This window comes from Sceloporus undulatus, chromosome 6 (genome assembly GCF_019175285.1).
Source record: "Sceloporus undulatus isolate JIND9_A2432 ecotype Alabama chromosome 6, SceUnd_v1.1, whole genome shotgun sequence".
NCBI classification, from domain to species: Eukaryota; Metazoa; Chordata; class Lepidosauria; order Squamata; family Phrynosomatidae; genus Sceloporus; species Sceloporus undulatus.
Window position 1 is genome coordinate 90,379,791 of NC_056527.1, and position 18,140 is coordinate 90,397,930.

An 18,140-nucleotide genomic window follows, 5' to 3' on the forward strand; every position below is an offset into this window, starting at 1 on the left:
AAAGTAAGCAGAAAAAGTCTTAATTGTAATATCTGGCCACAGGTACAGAGTTCAGAGCTCAGCCTAAGAATTACCTTCCATGATCAACTATGGTTTTGTCTTCTCAGATTTCTCTATACTTTCACAGTGCCTTATCATGGAACTGATGTTATCTCTGGGTAAGCTATATTTGTGTCCCACTGACCTAACCAACTTTATACATACAACCATCAGAGAGATTTCAGCTTCCAACATTTTTACACATGCACCCACAGAGAATGACTTCACCAAAGATGCAATATGACTGCAAACACACATGCTAATAGATCAGCTTCAAAAGCAACTGCCTTATGCTTGGGTGAAGCATTTTACACACACTGTGTATGTGTGTGCGTGAATAAAAACTGAGTACTCCCACCTGAATATTTGAATCCTGCCTTTCCTTTCAAAGGAAGTCTGCTGACATCCTAATACAACAGTAAATACATTCAAATGACAGCGAAATAATGTGAAAAATTACTGCAATTAAATTGCAATAATATCCTATAAACCAATAAATTCGCATTTCAAAAATTAAGAAAACACCAGTTCAACTAATGAACAACACAAAATCCATAAATATCATATTAATAAACAATAAATTAATAAGATACAACTTGCAGTTTTAGCTTATATATATATATATATCTCATATATAAACATTCTGCCTCTCCAAAATTGAAACCTGTAAAAATAAAGTAACAAGCTTGCAAAGCTTATTTTCTCTGTTACTAAAACCTGCAAAGCCATGTGCCACAAATGTTAATAGTTCCCCCTTGGACAAAACCCTTACAAAGAAATGGGGTGATTTAGATATTGATGTGAAATACAGTTTATATCTCCTTATTGATAATAATATACTGATTTTGATTGTTTTAAATCAAACATTCATTTGACTGATTAGGGAGTGATGAATTAATAGTTCTGGTTGCATAATGTGCAATAACGGCAGGGCTGAAAATTGTTTCAAACCTGAATTTAATATTTCAAAAGGAATATAATTACTTTAACTCCTGTCTATAATCTTGTAACTTTTGTACCATACAGGATTTTCTGTAATGTATTTTTATGTGATTGCTCTTATGTTTTGATAAGTGTTGTATTTTGTTCTTTTTTTTGCCTACGATTTATTAACCTCAATAAAGGCATTCGATTGATTGATTGATTGACGTAACTTAAGCAAATTTTGCATGCATTCCACATATTTTGTCTTTTGCTGGCTCTAGAGAAGGAAGAAGAATCAAGTCAGGCACCAAATTCCTGTCTCTATGTGGCCAACAATTCCCTCTAACCTGGGTGACCAAATGTGAGCAAATGCTTATCACTTTGGAAGTGGCATGGGGCCACTCAAGATTCAGGTGACTGCTTAGCAAGGGTGTCACGATGGAGGGTAGCAATGAGAAGATTGCCTCTCAAATATGAATTCTGCCCCCAAATGAAAGTGTCTTTCAGTTCCCAAATGTCTAGAATTGCATTAACATCAAACTGAACATTTGAGGGAAAAATCAGGCATCAAATGAAAAGGAACAAAGCAAAGTTACCAATGGGATGTGAAGAAAGCAAATTAAGAGTTCTAGGTGTGAATGATTTTCTCACCCTTGAATGCTAGAAAAGAAAACTTGATAAGGGGCAAGAATTCATATTTGAAGGGACAAAGATCTCATTTTGCCACCCACCCAGTGGCATCCCTACCTTTGATTTCATCTGGTTTGGGGATTCTGGCGGGCAGGGCTTCCAGGGGTGACAGCGGCCAAAAGAGCGCTCACCTGCCTCTTCTCCTTTGCTGCTGTAGCAGCATTCTCCTCATGAGGAAAGTTGTGCTGTGGTAGTGAGGTTGGGAAGGGTGTAGAGGAGGCCACGACAAAGTCAGGATGTGAGCATTCACACCTCCTCAGACTAGGATTTGGGACCCACCTGGTATCACTCCTTTTCTGGGGTGCCACCCAGTGTGGGCTGCACCCCCCCACACACACCTTATTGATACCACTGCACCCATCTACTGTTCCCTAGATATGCTTAAGTTTAGAAATTTGCTTTACTTTTAAAATACATTATTTTAAGATACCCCAAGACAGCTCAACAAAGTAACTGTGAGCTTCCAGGCCTCTGGAGACAGAACTTCCACATTCACCTTGAACACTCTCTTTGCTGCTGCTGCCTGTTTTTCGGGCAAGGGATGGCAAAAATCCAGGATTTAGAATAGGACTCACAGCATCAGCAGTTGGGGCACAGAATGTTAGGGGGAAGAAAACTGAGGAGCAGGGAGAAGCAATCTATTTAGGCTGCATCCGCACTGCAGAAATAATCCAGTTTGACACCACTTTAACTGCCATGGCTCAATGCTGTGGAATACTAGGAACTGTAGTTTGGTAGGACACCAGAGCTCTCTGACAGAAAAGGCTGTCTCACAAAACTACAATTCCCAGAATTCCATAGCACTGAGCCATGGTAGTTAAAGTGGTGTCAAACTGGATTATTTCTGCAATGCAGATGCAGCCCTTACTTAAATACATTAAGAGTTTATTGTAGGTGTCCTAAAATAAAGATTTAATTTGGGTGGGAAAAATGCATACCTAAGGTTTAAGAGACAAACAACTTTCTCTCCCTCACAACACAGGGATACTTCAAAAGGAATAATAAAAAAAGGCCATCTTCTCTTTCAAATTCTCCATGCATGCAGGTCAGCTTTGCTGTTCTTATGTGCCTTGAAGTTCATCCTGACTTATACCATCCTTATTCTAGGATTTTCTTGGCAAGTTTTATTCAGAGATGGTTTGCCACAGCCTGACTCCAGGGGTAGCTATCTTGGCCATACAGCAAAGTACAATAACATCCAAAATCCACAAAATAGTGATACTTTATGGAACCAACCAAATTGCACAAAATACACATTGCAAGCCTTCTTCATCAAAATCACCTTTCAGGAGGTGAAGGATAAAACACTGCATCCCTGTGTTACAGGTCCCACTTGTGAATATTTTATATTCAGGAAAGCTTTGCTATGCGATTAAGTCATGGCCCCTATTTCTATCTCTCCCAAACGTGTTGAGTCTTCAGAGTTTTCTTAAATCAACATCTCCCAACAAAGGTATCTACATGCTATTTCCTTTGCGGGCCACTTTTACTGAAGTGAATTAATTAATTATGAATTACCCCAGTGCCACTGAGCTGAGATAACCAATTTCTCATGCTTCTGGCAGATCTTTGCAGGTCTCAATGTTTCAACACATAAAACTGAAGCAGAGCTGGTGAGAAACTGAGTGGGGTCACCGACCGATTCTAAGATTTGGGGAGAACGCATACAGTAACAAGACTAAGGACAAGCCAGTCTGGAGGTGACAGTTCAAGGGTACCAAGGTACCGCTCAAACACCAGGTGAAAGGATGCCTGGACAGCATCCAAAGGGAAAGATAAGGTCTCTCGAAGAAGAAAAAACAATCAAAGCTGCAGAGAAATAAAGGGGCTGCTCTAGAGAAAGCAGGGAAACTGTGTTGCTTTTGTAGCTGTTCTCAGTTCTTTGACCCCGACTCTTTTTTCTTCTCAAAAAGGTCACAAAGACGTGGGAAGCATCTCAAGCCTGGATGCTGGATTTTCACCCAAACGCCTTTTCCCTCCAAACAAACAAAGCATGGCTTATACTTTTGAACTCCAGAGGCACTCGCCATATCAACACAAACCTCTAATATCCTTTTCAATCACCGCCTCATCGCTCTTCAGAGAGAAGGGGGAAGAAAAAGAGAGAGACGAAGGGAGATTTCAGTGCACAAACTGGCTGTATCCTTCTTAATGAGGCCGTTTGCAATTTCCCCAGCCACTGAGACAAAAGGCTATTTAACTGTCACAGCTACCCTGATCCACACCCCAGCCAAGCCAAGAAGAACCGCTTTGCACTTTAGAGAGCAATTGTTTCTGCGGCAGCTGAAGTGGTGTTTCTTGCAGTAAAAACACAGAAATGTGAAGGGGAGAAGTACACGCAGCAGGGAATCCTCAGCTGTGGTGTCATTAAGAAAGTGCGGAGGTACAGACCATACCAGGTGGCACCCTAAGTGGGGTGACACCACTGCCCCCCACAACAACTGCCTTTTGGCAGAAATAGGCTGTGCCATTTGCCTGTGTCTCTTTAAAATGCTGAAGAGATGGTGTGATTGGGGTGAGGCTCAGTGGAAGGAGAAAAGAGAGGCCCCAGATAATTTTTTAAAATTACATTTAAAAGTTTTGTTTTTAAAAAAATAAAAATAAAACATTTTTCTTTAAAATTTTATTTAAAAGCACTACATCTTACCAAATTTTTACTTTAGCCACATGAACCTGTGTCCGTGTAAATTCATTTAGGCTGTGTGTGTGATATTGTAATTTAAAGGTATAATTTTAACTTTGCTAGTTGTCTATGCCACAACTATTGCCATTACGTTCAGTGATATATGAGAATTACATTTTATAAGTAACAGTATTACAAAAAACATTACTGAGGATTCTGTATGGTGTGATATGGGAGGAGATCAAGTGGAGATGACACCATGAGTTACCCACATTGGGTGATGCCAACCCTAGTGACGCCATTGATCCTCAGTGCCTGTACTCAGTTTATTTAGCCATGTGTGTCTACTCCTTGCATAGAGGTATAGGTAGAATGGACTGGGCTGGGCTTGTGAGATTTCAGACAACCAAGGTCCCCCAAAGCCACACATCCTATCCTATAGTCCCTTCCATACAGAGAGGAAGTATGGAGAACATGGAAGAGAGTGGCACCAGTTCTAGGAACCCATCCAGACCATGACAGAAAGGCTGCACTGCCATCATCTTCCCTGCTTATTCCATCAATGACAGGGATGGGACACAGGGTGTGTGTGTGTTTGCAGGCTCCCTCCAACCAGCACTAGAGAGTGACCATGACGGCTGGTCTTTTTAAATGAACAGGCCCTCTCGGAATGATAGTGGAGGTAGCAGGAGGGCCCTTTCCTGCTACTGCTTCTCTCTCTCTCTTTCTCTTTTTTTGCTTCTGGGGTCTTAAGCCTTGTTGCTGCTTTCACGGTAACATTTCCTTAAATTTTCTTGCAATCTCTCCCACTTGTCAGGGTCATGTGCATTCAATACAGTTAAGGAAAAAATATCAAAACTCCAACAAAAAGGTGAATTTGCCAAATAACAGGCGGATTTACACTCAAGCATATCTCCATTTTCTTTTTGTTTCCTTGCACTTTTCTATATTCCTTTCCATTTCAATAATGTATTCCTACAGTTCCTTGTAATTGGGTTAGAGACAGGAATTGCATGTGTGGCATGGAACATGATACCAATTACAATTGCCCCAACTAGAATAGATTCCTTGAATAAATTGCTGAATGGCAAGTCCATACTCATGCGAATCCCACAGATTCAGTGGATCTAATATTGTTGGATCTAGAATTCAAATTTAGTCCTGAAACTTTATCTCTTGGCCTCAAGAACCTAAGGTTAGAATTCTACTGGTGACATATACTGGTGTAACTTCCCACTGTCACAGCACATGCTCTATTCCAGCCATTCTGGAAAGAAGGATTCAGTATCTCCTTGTACTCAAGATGCCATGATGTACCTCCATGACCAATTGGGGGCTGCAGATATATACAGGCACTATCTGGCTGCGATTGCACAATCTGGAACAGCTGTCCCCCTCCTGGACCCATTGCTGGTGGCCTTCTTGCAATATCTGTTTCTTTCCCCCAAGATGTGTAACTGCATCTCAATGGTAAAAGGGTCATACTGGTTTTATACAGCCACTAGCATGTCAGAGGTGCACTAATGTAAATTTTCACTTCATCAGAACCTGGCCAACAGTTTGTTCATCACAAACGCATTCTTCAAGTAACCAAAGTGGCAGCTGTAAACATAGACACCATTGGGTGGTCAATACAGAAATCAGACAAACTATATACTCTATTTTATCTGAAAAAAAAAGACCAGGAGACGATTATGGTGCAGACCATGAACTGCTAATATCAAAATTAGAGGAAAAACACTAAAGAACGCTAAATCAACCATCATGCCAAAATACAATCTGTGGAACATCATCTTAGAATTCAAAGAGAATGTAAAAACTATTAAGCCTAATTGTCCAGAACAAATCTGGACTGAAGCCAGGGACATTGTCAGGGAGGAATGCAAAGACACTATCTGCAGTCAAAAAGAATGAGAAAGCTCAATGGATGACATTAAATTCTTCAAGCAGTTAAAGACATATAAGAAGGGAAAGCAAATGGTGAAGAAGTAGAGTCAGAACCCTGAATGCAACTGTTCAATTACCTGTGCACAGGGACGGGAAGAACTATCATAATCATTGTAGAGAAATAGAATATGAAAACAAAAAAAAGAACAATAGACTTCTTCCACAAGATTTGATAAATCAAAGGAAAATTTAAACCAAGAAGGAGGATGTTCTACAACCAGCAAAGAAACACATTACATGACCATTTAGAAGTAAAAAAGTTGATGAAAACAATACACTGAAGAACGATATAAAAGAGATGAAAGGATGACAGATTCATTCATGGAAGAACCATTTGAAGATAAACCTGCAATTTTGGAAAGTGAAGTGGAAGCTGCACTCAGAGCACTTAGGAGAAATAAATCACCTGGAACAGATAGCATACCAGTAGAGCTACTTCAAGCTACAGTGGCAGAACTACTCTAGTTCTAAAATCTGACAGCAAATATGAAAGACTAAACAATGAACCATAGACTGGAAATATTCAAGATACATTCCAACTCCCAAGAAAGGGGACACCATGGATTGCAGTAACCATGGGACTATTGCAATAATTTTCCATGCAAGCAAAGCAATCCTCAAAATTCTACAACAAAATGCCAGATGTGACTTGAGGGTCTCTCCGTCATAGCGTCACCATAAGTTGAAGTTGACTTGATAGCAATTAACAGCGACAACAAAATTCAGGAATGAGAGCCAGTGTGGTATATTAGTTCAAGTGTTGGACTATAAATCTGGAGACCAGGATTTCAATCTCTGCGTGGACATGGAAACTCACAGGATTACCTTGGACAAGTCACCTTTTTTCAGCCACAGATGAAGACAAAGGGTAAACCTTTGAGCAAATCTTGGCAAGAAAACTCATGATTGGTTTGATTTAGGATTGCCACAAATTAGATATAATTTGAAGGCACACAACAACAGTTCAGTAATGGATGGTCACTTAAGGTGACGGAGACCAGAATCTTAGATGGATTTTGAAAAGGATTACACAAAATCTTTTTGGAGGATGTCTGCTTGTCAGTGACACCCATGGGAGCTAATGAAGTCTCCGTACAAAGAGGTGCTTTTTTTCTAGCCTCAAGGCCCACATTACATCCATATCAGGATTGATTTCGTAGGGCTAAGACTTTTACCTTCTCCCTCATCCCAGTGGTTTGTATTTATATTCTGCCCTTCTCCCAGCACAAGATTCAAGGTGACTTACAATCATTTAAAAACACAGCACAACTAAAAAATTATACAAATGTTAAAACACAATCAAACCAGAGTTCTAGTTTAAAAAAAGAAGTTGAAAATACAGAAGTTAAAAAATGCCAGTTAAAAACCATGCAAAACAAAATAGAAACACAAGCAACCCCACACTTTGGGACGCAAGAGGAGAAGCAATCACAGCTGCCAACACTTTCTTGAAGCCAGCTGCTGTGAGCACATACACACAGTAGCCAGCTTTGCGTGGTAGTTGGCAGCCACAACCACTTGTTTCTACCCTCCCGGAAGGTGGTACTTGGCAGTGTGGGAAACAGATCATGCTACCATGGATTGCCAAAGGGCTATCATGGAAAAAAGTGTGGTAAGAAATGATGCCAAACCAGTATGCTTCCTTTCTTACACTTGCAATTGTGGGGGAACAGCAGGCTGGTGTGATAAAATGCTTGTTCTACCTTGCAAAATTTTTCCTGGCGATCCTATTTGGGGCAGCTTTGGTAGTGGAAACAGATAGTTTGGTAGTGGAACTTGATTTGATCCCAGTGGGCATGCTGATTGGAGGATTCTGGGAGTTGTAGTCCAAAAAGGTGATTCCTCCGAGCTCTGCAGAACAGCAACTGAGATACTTCCCAACTCAGAGACAAGAGCATGCTACCATGTCTCTACACTGAGGAAGGAGAAGTCAAAGCTCACCTCCCTTCCTCTCCATTTTCCTTCCATAGGTTTATTCTTCATTCTGGGTAATTAGCGTTTGGGGAAAACAGCCGTGACAATAGCGATTTGTTTAATTTACAATCCCATGCATGTGTTAGCTGTTCAGAGCCTGACCCTTAGCATTTCCTCAACTGCTGCCTGAATATTAGCTCCATATTTCTTTTTAAATACCCACTCAAGCAATGCTAAACTGTGCTGATGGTTGGAAAGGTGATTTAATGCACCTCTAAGGGCCCTGTATAGCTACCACCAGTCAACAAAGCCATCCAACAGTTTGCTGTTATAGCAAGCCGCTGATCCATCTAAACCAAAAGGGAATGACAGGTTTTCTTATTTTCCAAACATTCCGCATTATTGGTCCAAATTTTGGTATGGGGGAAATGAAGAGTTCAGAACCACTTGTGTTCTCTGACAGCTTGTCAGGTCTATTCTTTCCTTCCCATTTCCAATGAACAGAGGGGAGGTCAAATTGAAACGTGACATGAAACCACACTTACTGACTCAAAGCCTTCTTCCCTAATGGATGGATGGTGATTGTGCTAGCTTAAGAGAAAGAAAATGCACTCTGTTTACCATCAGGAGTATCCATTCTGTTACAAGTTCCAGCATGTTGTAGCACTGACTATAGAGTGTGAGGTCTGTAAGAAATTAAACCCTCTGCCTGTATCCAAGGGTCCGTTTAGGGGAATTTTATTATGTTGTTATTAGTCCAAATATTGCAAGAGGGGGCTGGCTACAAGAGTCCACCAAGATCGTCTCCCGATGTGTATACGGAGAAGACCAGGGGATCCCAATAAATAAAGCTGAGACGGATATTAATAACTAGATGTCTAATTTATTGAAATAGGGGGAAAACACATGCGTTGCGCATACACACACACATACAAGGCTCAGGAAAAGCATAGGTTAGCATGGAATAGGATTTTAGGCATCACTGGGGTGATACGTACCAGAATGTAGACTCCCTCCAGGAATCCAAATGGAATATGATGAGGATGGCATGAGGCTCAGCCATGGAATGACTGGCCAGGAGTCAGGAGCCAGGTCAGGGTTCAAGGGGACAGAGCTTCCCCCTGAAATCCAGACTGGCCCAGTGAACAGGCAAATCTGAGAGTATTTATAGGCAAAATCTTGCTTCTGGCAAAGGTGCTTGATGGTGAGAACAAAGGTGTTTAATTACTTGCTTTTCACCTGGATGTCCCTGTCTGATTGTCTTAGTGGTCTTAAGCTGCTTGGACAACAGACCCTGGGAGGGGGCAAGAGCCTCAGGCAAGGCAAATATTTGCTCTTCCTGGTCCTATGATAATCCCTTTTATGCGACTCTCTAGATATGATGATGTGGGTGCCCCCCAAGGGTGTGTGTGCATGTCCTCATGCCTGCTAGTAATGGAGGACAGGCTATTAGAGTTCATCTAGGGGTCATTAAGGGTTATCATTTATACCAAAATTTATATAAACCAGCATGGGTAACATGCCCATTCTGATTAGTGTTCCCATTCACACTTATATTCCTTTTTTTAAAGACATTTTAGCATTGTTTGACAGATTACTGAATGTTCCTGCCACTGCCTGATGCTGGATAAAAAAAAACATATAGTTTGTGGCTGCTTAGCAACCATGAAACACACTTTTCTATCACATCTGTGTCCTTGTTTGGACAAGCAACAGATGCAACGGTACTGTTTCTGGACTCTTGTCACTTTTGATGTGCAGGTGAAAGAATCACACGAACACTCAAGATAAATCAGACAGACATGTTTATCGTACATGACATATCAGCTCTCCAGATGTAAAGATTTCTCTGTGTATGGTAAAGCACAATACAAAGAACAACTTGAAGTGATGAAGAGGCCCAGACACATTTTTCTCCCTTGCTGTGTTTATGAAATAGGCTATACAATGTAGTCTGAAATTGCCTGGCTCAATCCCACCCCCTTTCTCAAGAAACAGCCAAGTGAAAACTGAAGCATACAGGACATGGAAGTATCTTAACAAGTTATTTGTTGGAAAAAAAGACTGACAGGAGACATGATAGCCACTTTTAAATATTTTAAGGCATGTTATGTAGAAGATGGAGCAAGCTTGTTTTCTGCTGCTCCAGAGCCCAGAACAAGGACCAATAGATTCAGATTACATGAAAAGATGTTTCACCTAAACATTAGAAATAAAAAATTTAAAGAGTTGTTTGATAGTGGAACATACTGCTTCAGATGGTGGCATCATGGGGGTTGGTGCTACCTGATTCGGCTCCTGGAAAGGGCTGCGGGGGGGGGGGGGACTGGATTCCCCCCTGGCTGGTACCCAGCCAGACCACTGCACACTTGTTTGGGGTCTAGTGTGGCCAGGAGGCACCTTCCAGCAGTGGCTAAGGAAAGTGACACTGCAGCCTCTATAAGACCCATCTGGGGTCTGGCACAGCTGCTGGGCAAGCAAGAAAGGGGAGCAACGCCCTTTCTCGATCCTCCAGCAGCTGCACCAGTCCCACCGGCTACACCACCTCACTGGGTGAAACACCCCTGGGCTGTCACCTGGTGCGGTTTGCATCCTTGCAGCCCCTTAGTGATGCCTCTACTTCAGGGAGTGTTAAACTCTCAATCTTCAGAGGGCTTTGGTTGGATGGGCATCTTTCAGGGCTGCTTTATTGTGTATGGCTGCATGACAGGAAGTTGGACAGGGTGGCCCTTGTGGTCTCTTCCAACGGTTCTGTGATTCTACTTGTACTAACATGTTTGTTGCTGTTGCTGTTGTGTGCCTTCAAGTCATTTCCGTCTTACGGTGTACTTGTAATTAATTCCTGTTTTAAGTAACAGAGGTATAACCAAGTCACACAACAAATGTAACTTACAAATGAATATTTGTAACCATCTTAACAACAGGAAAACAACAATATCACCTTTCCCCCCTTCTTCTCTATGATTTTAAACACCTTTTCTGATTAAGAAGCCAGTGGAGCTTTGAAAGCTTGCATCATATATTTTGTGCATTTTTTTGATTGGCACAATAAAGATATCACTGTTTTGTGGATTTTGGATATTATTGTACTTTGCTGTATGGCCAACACTGCTACACCTGGATAGGTTTTCTGGTTTTGTAGTGTTACCATAACTTCTTAGTTACTTTTACAGTATATTTACAGGGGTGTGACCTCACCTAACCATGGAAAGCAAATGCCATATGGTTCAAGTCTTGTCATGTGCTGTACGTCATCCTCTGTTACCAGCAGTTATCAGGCAAGCAAGAGGAAGGAAAGTTTTGTATCAAAGGCCAGGCCAGCAGCTTGTAGGGTTTAGTTTTTTAAAATCAATGTTCTAATTACATATTTTGAGAGCCAGCGTGATGTAGTGGTGTGAGCATTGGGCTGTGACTCTGGAGAGCAGGGTTTGAATCCCTGCTAGGGCATAGAAGGCCACAGGGTGACCTTGGGCAAGTCACACATTCTCAGCCTCAGAGAGGATGGCCATGGCAAACTCTCTCTGAAGAAACCTGCCAAGAAAACCCCATGACAGGTTCATCTCCTTAGGGTCTCTATATGTCAGAAATGACTTGAAGGCACACAACAATAAAAATTACTTGTATTTACTTTGAAAATGGGAACGTAAACAGTCCCTTTTTAAAATGATCTCTTTAAATAAATATGGGCAGTTGTGAGACTATAACAAGAACTAATTCCATTTTAAACACTCTTTCTAAGATCTGGGCCTACTGGGCAGAGTGCCTGACAACAGGCAGGGTGGGCCTGTTTCCTTCTGCTCCAGATAACAGCAAAACTGCTGTGAGTGGGGCAGAGGAGCTAAGCATGGCACATACTGTGATAGAATATACTGTGAAAAAGTAACATGGCTGAAAATGGCCCTTCTGGCAGTAGAAGACTCTGTTATCCCTCTGTGAAAGCATGCATATTTTACAGCCACTTGTCTGGAGTGCCGGACTAATGTACTGTTGGGACTCAAAATGTTCCTAGCTTTCAGGCAAAACAATATTAATGGCAGCCCACGCCTCCCTTTGCCTTAGGCAGCGTCTGAGGCTTTGATGAGTCCTTATTTAAATCAAGCATGCTTCTATGAAGTCGGAGGCAACATCCTTCCAGCAAAACCCTCAAATGCACCTACGCACAACATCCTAGAATTGTTTGACAACCACCCTCATCGGATGGTTCAGTCACAAACAGAAAAAATAAAACTCTTCCCTTGGAAAGACACCAGCAACACAACCTAATGGGTTCTGCTCTTCACATCTTTGACCTCATCATTTCTGTCATCTTTTGGAGATTGAATCTGACATTTGGATCCTGGGTAATACTGGGCTTGGCAGATATCCTATCCTACTAGGTCAAAGATAAACACAAACCCAAGCTAGGCACTAAGGGGAAATTGACAACATATTTCCTGGAAAATAGTGTGCATTTCAGGAAGGCAGAGGGAGAACATTACTGATCAAGATCAGCACTTTCCAGGTTTTATGACAAGATTATTACAGTCAAAGCCAGCCAGCACACAGGGTCACTCAGCAAGGAGCAGGGCTGCCTTAGACTCCCAAACAACTCTCTCAGGAACTAAAATGGGAAATACTGAACAGTGGCAAAACATTTTGGGAACTCATTCCAAACAGCTTGCACCCAGAAGACTGCATTAGCTTTGTTCTCATAAATGATCTCTTTCACAATAGTTTACTAGTCACTATTTAATGTGCCAATTTTAATTTACAAAACTACAAACACAGCTGAAATACATTTGGGGAAGAAGAAAAAAATCTCACGGAAATTATCCTAAATGGGGTTTGCTGGCAAAATTCTGAACAGCTAAATTGCTAATCTGTATCGCTGCGCTGTCAAGTGAACTGAGAACCACTTGTAAACGTATCTAGTATTAAGAGCTGAAAATGGCTTTCAATAATATCTAATATCTGCTAACTAACACATATATCCCACTTAGCTGCAGAATGAAAATCTGAGAAAACAATAAGGAGGGCGGGAAAATAAGGCCAATTGTCTCTATCCTCATCTCCAACTTCTGCTTCTACTGTTGACTGGTATAGTATTTCCACTTTTCTCATGAAAACCTTTCTGTCTCACATTACTGTCAATAAACTAAGGCTATCATACTATGGACATATGAGATTATATGACTCAGTGGAAAAGATGATAATGCTGGGAAAAGATGAAGGCAGTAGGAAAGGAAGAAGACTGCAATACATGTGAACTGAGTCTGCAACACCTCAGCAGGGTCTGATAATGCACACAAAGGCAGAAGATCACATGCCATCTATAAAGTAAGGACCCGAACAGACAGACCAAAATAAAGCTGTTTCAGGTCACTTTCGAGGTATGTTGTTTAAATGACACACACATCTTAAGAGGCCAGAAGCTGCGCCAAAGCTGTGCTCCAGTCCTTAGGACTAGCGCATGGCTTTGGTGTGGCTTCCGGCCTCTTAGGACATGTGTGTGATTTAACATATTTAAATGACTAGAACTGGCTACTAGGGTTGCTAGGATCTGTAGTCCCACAAAATCTGGAGAGTTTCATGACTAACTCTTAACTAGATGATAAAGTAGTCACATTGTAAAGCCACTGGGCAGTTTGTGGCACTCTAAATGCTTTGGCCTTGAGTTTTAACCAGTTCAAGACAACATAGCTTATAGTGGGGGGTTATGACAGTTGCATTCCCAAAAAATCTGCAAAGCTATAATTGCTAAAAAGAAAGAAAGTGTGGAAACCTTTTTCAGCCCAAAGTCTATTTTCAATTTTAGGTGACTTCACAGATAATTGTTATATTCCATTAGTATGCTGGGACCACAATATATATATATATATATATATAATCACTGTACTTCAATTTTAGCATATTTAATAAGGAATTAAGGTATTCTGACCTTTTAAAATGAGGAGGGGAGAGCCATACTAAATGTTGATGTCATAAGGAAGGGTGAGTGACAATCTGAAAAAGCCCAGAAAGTTAGAGTGTATTCCAGAAGGGCCACATCTGGCCCCAAGGCCTGTGGTTACCAATCCATGTTGTAAATATTACAGCTGAAACAGCAACTGCTGCTCCAAGACTAGGACATGAAACAGTGGATTCAAATTGCACAAAAAGAGATTCCTCCTAAACATTAGGAAGAATTTGCTGATGATAGTAGCAATGGGTTGTTTGATAGTAGGATGAATTGGTTCTGAGGGTGGTAGACTCCCCTTCTCTGAAGGTCTTTAAACTTCAGCTGCCTATTCCTGCATGGCAGGTGTGTGTGGTGGATTAGATGGCTTTAACAGTACCTTTGAGGTCTATCATGCAAATTGCTGAGGCCTCCAAAGACAGATCTGTCTGATCTCACCAATGATGAATGGGACAATGCACCGAAAGACTATGTGTCTGATTTCTCCAGGGAAGAGAAATGCTATATTATCTCTTGGGCTGACATTTTTGTCAGCTGTCATTTCATGCAGAGAAGGGAAGTGGATCCCTCCCACAAGAGAACCTGCACAGGAGGCAATGCCTGTAACCTATTTGCTAATTGAAGAACCCATTCCTGGCCCATGGCACCCTTCTACACAAACAACACTGTCTAACAAGCTGACCTTTAGCGGGGATTCTCATTTTCTGTTTTTATGAAATGTCAGAGGCCAGAGTGAGGGACATTTGCTTAAGGATTTCTTATAGCAGGCTCAGCTCATCTACTGCTTTGAGGCCCTTTGCAAGCCTGATTGATGGCAAAGACCTTCAAGGGAAAGATGTTTAACATTTTAAAGAGCAGTTTTAGGAAAAGATTCAATTACACAAGGCCGGTGTGTATGGATAAAGGCAAAGGCTGCCTGGTGTGTAGGTTACAATCTTCATCCACAAACTGGAGGCAGGAAAGGAGCTTCCTAGTCCGCTCTTCCATTAACAGATTCTTTGGTTCTGATCAAAATATAAAGTCCAAAACATACTGCAGAAATAATTTCATTTGAGACTGCTTTAACTGCTCTGGCTCAGTGCTAGGAAATCCTGGGAACAGTAGCTTATCGTGGCACTTGACAGAGAAGGCCCAATGTCTCATAAAACTACAGTTCCCAGGATTCCCTGGCACTGAGCCAAGGCAGTTAAAGTGGTCTCAAACTGCATTATTTCTGCAGTGTGCAGTGTAGCAGTTTGAATGTTAGAATGCTTTGATGATGGGAGAGGAGAGGATGCCTCAATGATGATTAAATCATGGGAAATAAGCATGATTGGCTATTACACCCGTGTGCTTTACGGATGATTTAGCCATGTTTCAGGGACGGTAAGATCCGTGTGATAATCACCTTAGTCTCATCCTAAGAAAGGAGGCAGTGGAGACAAGTGAGAATGAGGGGAAAGACGAGTTTAGAAAATCATCATCATCTTTATCTTTTTTATCATCATCTTTATTTATATCCTATGTTTTTCTCCAAGGCAAGGACTCATAGTCTAACACTCAAACTGTTACACTATGCAGGCTCTCGTATTTTTCAACAGTGGTGCAAAATGTTGATGTAGCTTTACTGGTGGCAGCAGCAAATAAGAGCACAAGGGGCTGAGGAAAAACAGCTAAGGAGGAAGAAATACAGGCTATGGGCCATATCATCCCTGTGCTACAAAACCCAAGATTTAGTATCAAGCCCATCCATGAATGCTGGATGTTCTGTAACCTATCAGAACTTAATGTGCCAGTATTTTTATTAGTCTACTTTGAAAACAAATCACTTAAATTATCAGCACCCATAACTGGCAATGTTGCAGACATACGTGTGTATCCAACTGGGAAAAATATAAAGTTTTTCAAGAAAATATGAAAACAGAAAAATTTGTTTGAGAATGTTTCTTCCCAACTTCATGGCATTTTACAGGAATATTAAATGGGTGGAAACTGACAAGGACATCACAACCTTTTTTGTGGAAGGAGAATTAACCCGTTCTAATTCAGACAAAGGTAAAGTCAACATGAATAGAACAGTAACCAAGTATTCATTCTGCAAAGGTTCTTTGCTGTCATTTTTGGTTTCCAGTTGAACTCTTCCTGCCAGGCCCCCTTCTCTAAGGCAGAGGATCAACTGCCTGACTTTTGCTACAACATGCAACCCTATGTATTATCAAACCAGATCTGTCACACCAGATTTGCAAAGAGAAATCAGGATTCCTTAGCCAAATTTCTGTAAGCCTCTCTTGGCTTCTTTCACCAACAGCTTGTGCACCCCATGTCTTTTCATCTAATCCTCTTAAAGAGATTCCCAGCCAATATTTCAGGGCTACAGTTCCAGCTAGTCCCCTTTCTTGTCTGTATGCTTGTGTTCTTTGTTTAACTTGTTTTAGGATTCATGAGACAGAATGCTGGAGTTAAAGGAAAGGTATTTACTGTACTTTAAATCCTGCCATGAAGGCCTCTAGTGGGCTTTGGGCAACTACTTATATCACAGCTGGGGAACCTGCAGATGTTGATGGACTGCACCTCCAAACAGCCCTAGGAAGCACAGTCAATGGTGAAAGATGATGAGTGTTGCAATCCAGCAACATCCAGGGGGATGCAGGTGACCCATCTTTTAGTTGGCTCTGGTTCAAACCCTAGTTATTCAATTCGTACAGAAGGTATAATGCAAAAAGGGCTAGATGTTTTTATTTCAGAATTTGAAATTGTTTCTTATTTATCAATTCAGACCAAACTCAAAAAAGTTTTTTCTTTGCTCTCCAACCACAGTTACTATAGCTAGCTGGGGACTCGTAGATTGAAGTTGAAAAAGAAACTGTTCAAAGCTTGGTTCCAGCTGCTTAGGAAAGACAAGACAATTACAGTCTAACAGCACAGGACAATCAACAAAGACATCTCAGAAATATAAGTTAAAGAGCCAGTGCTCTTGAAACTAACTGGTTGCCCAGTTAGTTTCAAGAGCACTGGCTCTTTAATTATATTTCTGAGATGTCTTTGTTGATTGTTATATATATAAAATGGAAAGCTAGTCCAGAACAAGCTCCATGGAAAACGTGGTTCCTGAAGATTGATGACCCCTGAAAAGGTCCTCCTCTCCCACTTTCAACAACCCCACTGGGCCAGCAGGTTGACAGGCTGGCATTTCAGCAGCTGAAATAAAAATGCCAGAAAAATCTGGAATAGATTTAGAATAGAGTCTGTTTTCTAGCTCTGAACGCACCAGCAAGGATTTGTTCCATTTAACCTTCCTTTCCTTCTCTGGAATTTTGTTTTTTGGTGGGGGAGCTGTACCATTTTTGATCTCTGGTGCTGATCTGCATTGTGTACATGCAAAGCTACTTCCATCATTCAGTACTTTCTGAAATCAACAGCCACCCTAGCCTAATCTGACAATAATATTCTTTCCATATATTATATGCCAGTCAACTACTCCTGCCACTTCATTCCAATCATAGGCAGATTTTAAAAGAGCAGCAGTAACTTTGTTTTAGTAAACTGATTGATGGGTGGATGCTTCCTTCCTCCTTTCTATGTCTTTCCCTTCTCAGCTTTTTTTCCATTTTCCCAGACCTACCTGCATGATGATTGACTTCTTTTCTCTTTTCATTATGCCAGAAAGGGTGGGTGGGGGAGCTGCTGAAGGGTAGGAAAAAATATCTAGAATGGATTACACTGGAAGAGAAGGAATGATTGTTTACCAGCTATTTGAGTTATTGAGATAATGCTGGAAAGGGTTGGCTTAATCACGAAAGTGTTACAATATTCAATTTTCAACCCCCCATTAAAAAATGTACATAGTATTCACTCTTTGGGAGAGGACCATACCATCTGTGTGAATTTTTTGGGAGAGGCAAGTTGCCACATATGAGGTGGAACGGGAAATCATTCTGCATATACTCAGAAGCACTGTGCCATATTCTTGCTGACCAATGGAAATAATTTTTGGCAAATATGATTTCCCCTGATGCTGTCACAACAGCCACCATCATCCCACTGTGATTCCCAGATGGACAGAATTTTGAGCAGTACTTTTCCAATGAA

General features: G+C 41.2%; 1 protein-coding gene across 2 annotated transcripts in view; it reads right to left on the reverse strand.

Annotated features, from left to right (window-relative positions):
- ASIC2 (acid sensing ion channel subunit 2) overlaps positions 1 to 18,140 on the reverse strand; it is a 483,092-nt gene that overhangs the window by 67,098 nt on the left and 397,854 nt on the right. The window lies entirely within an intron of this gene.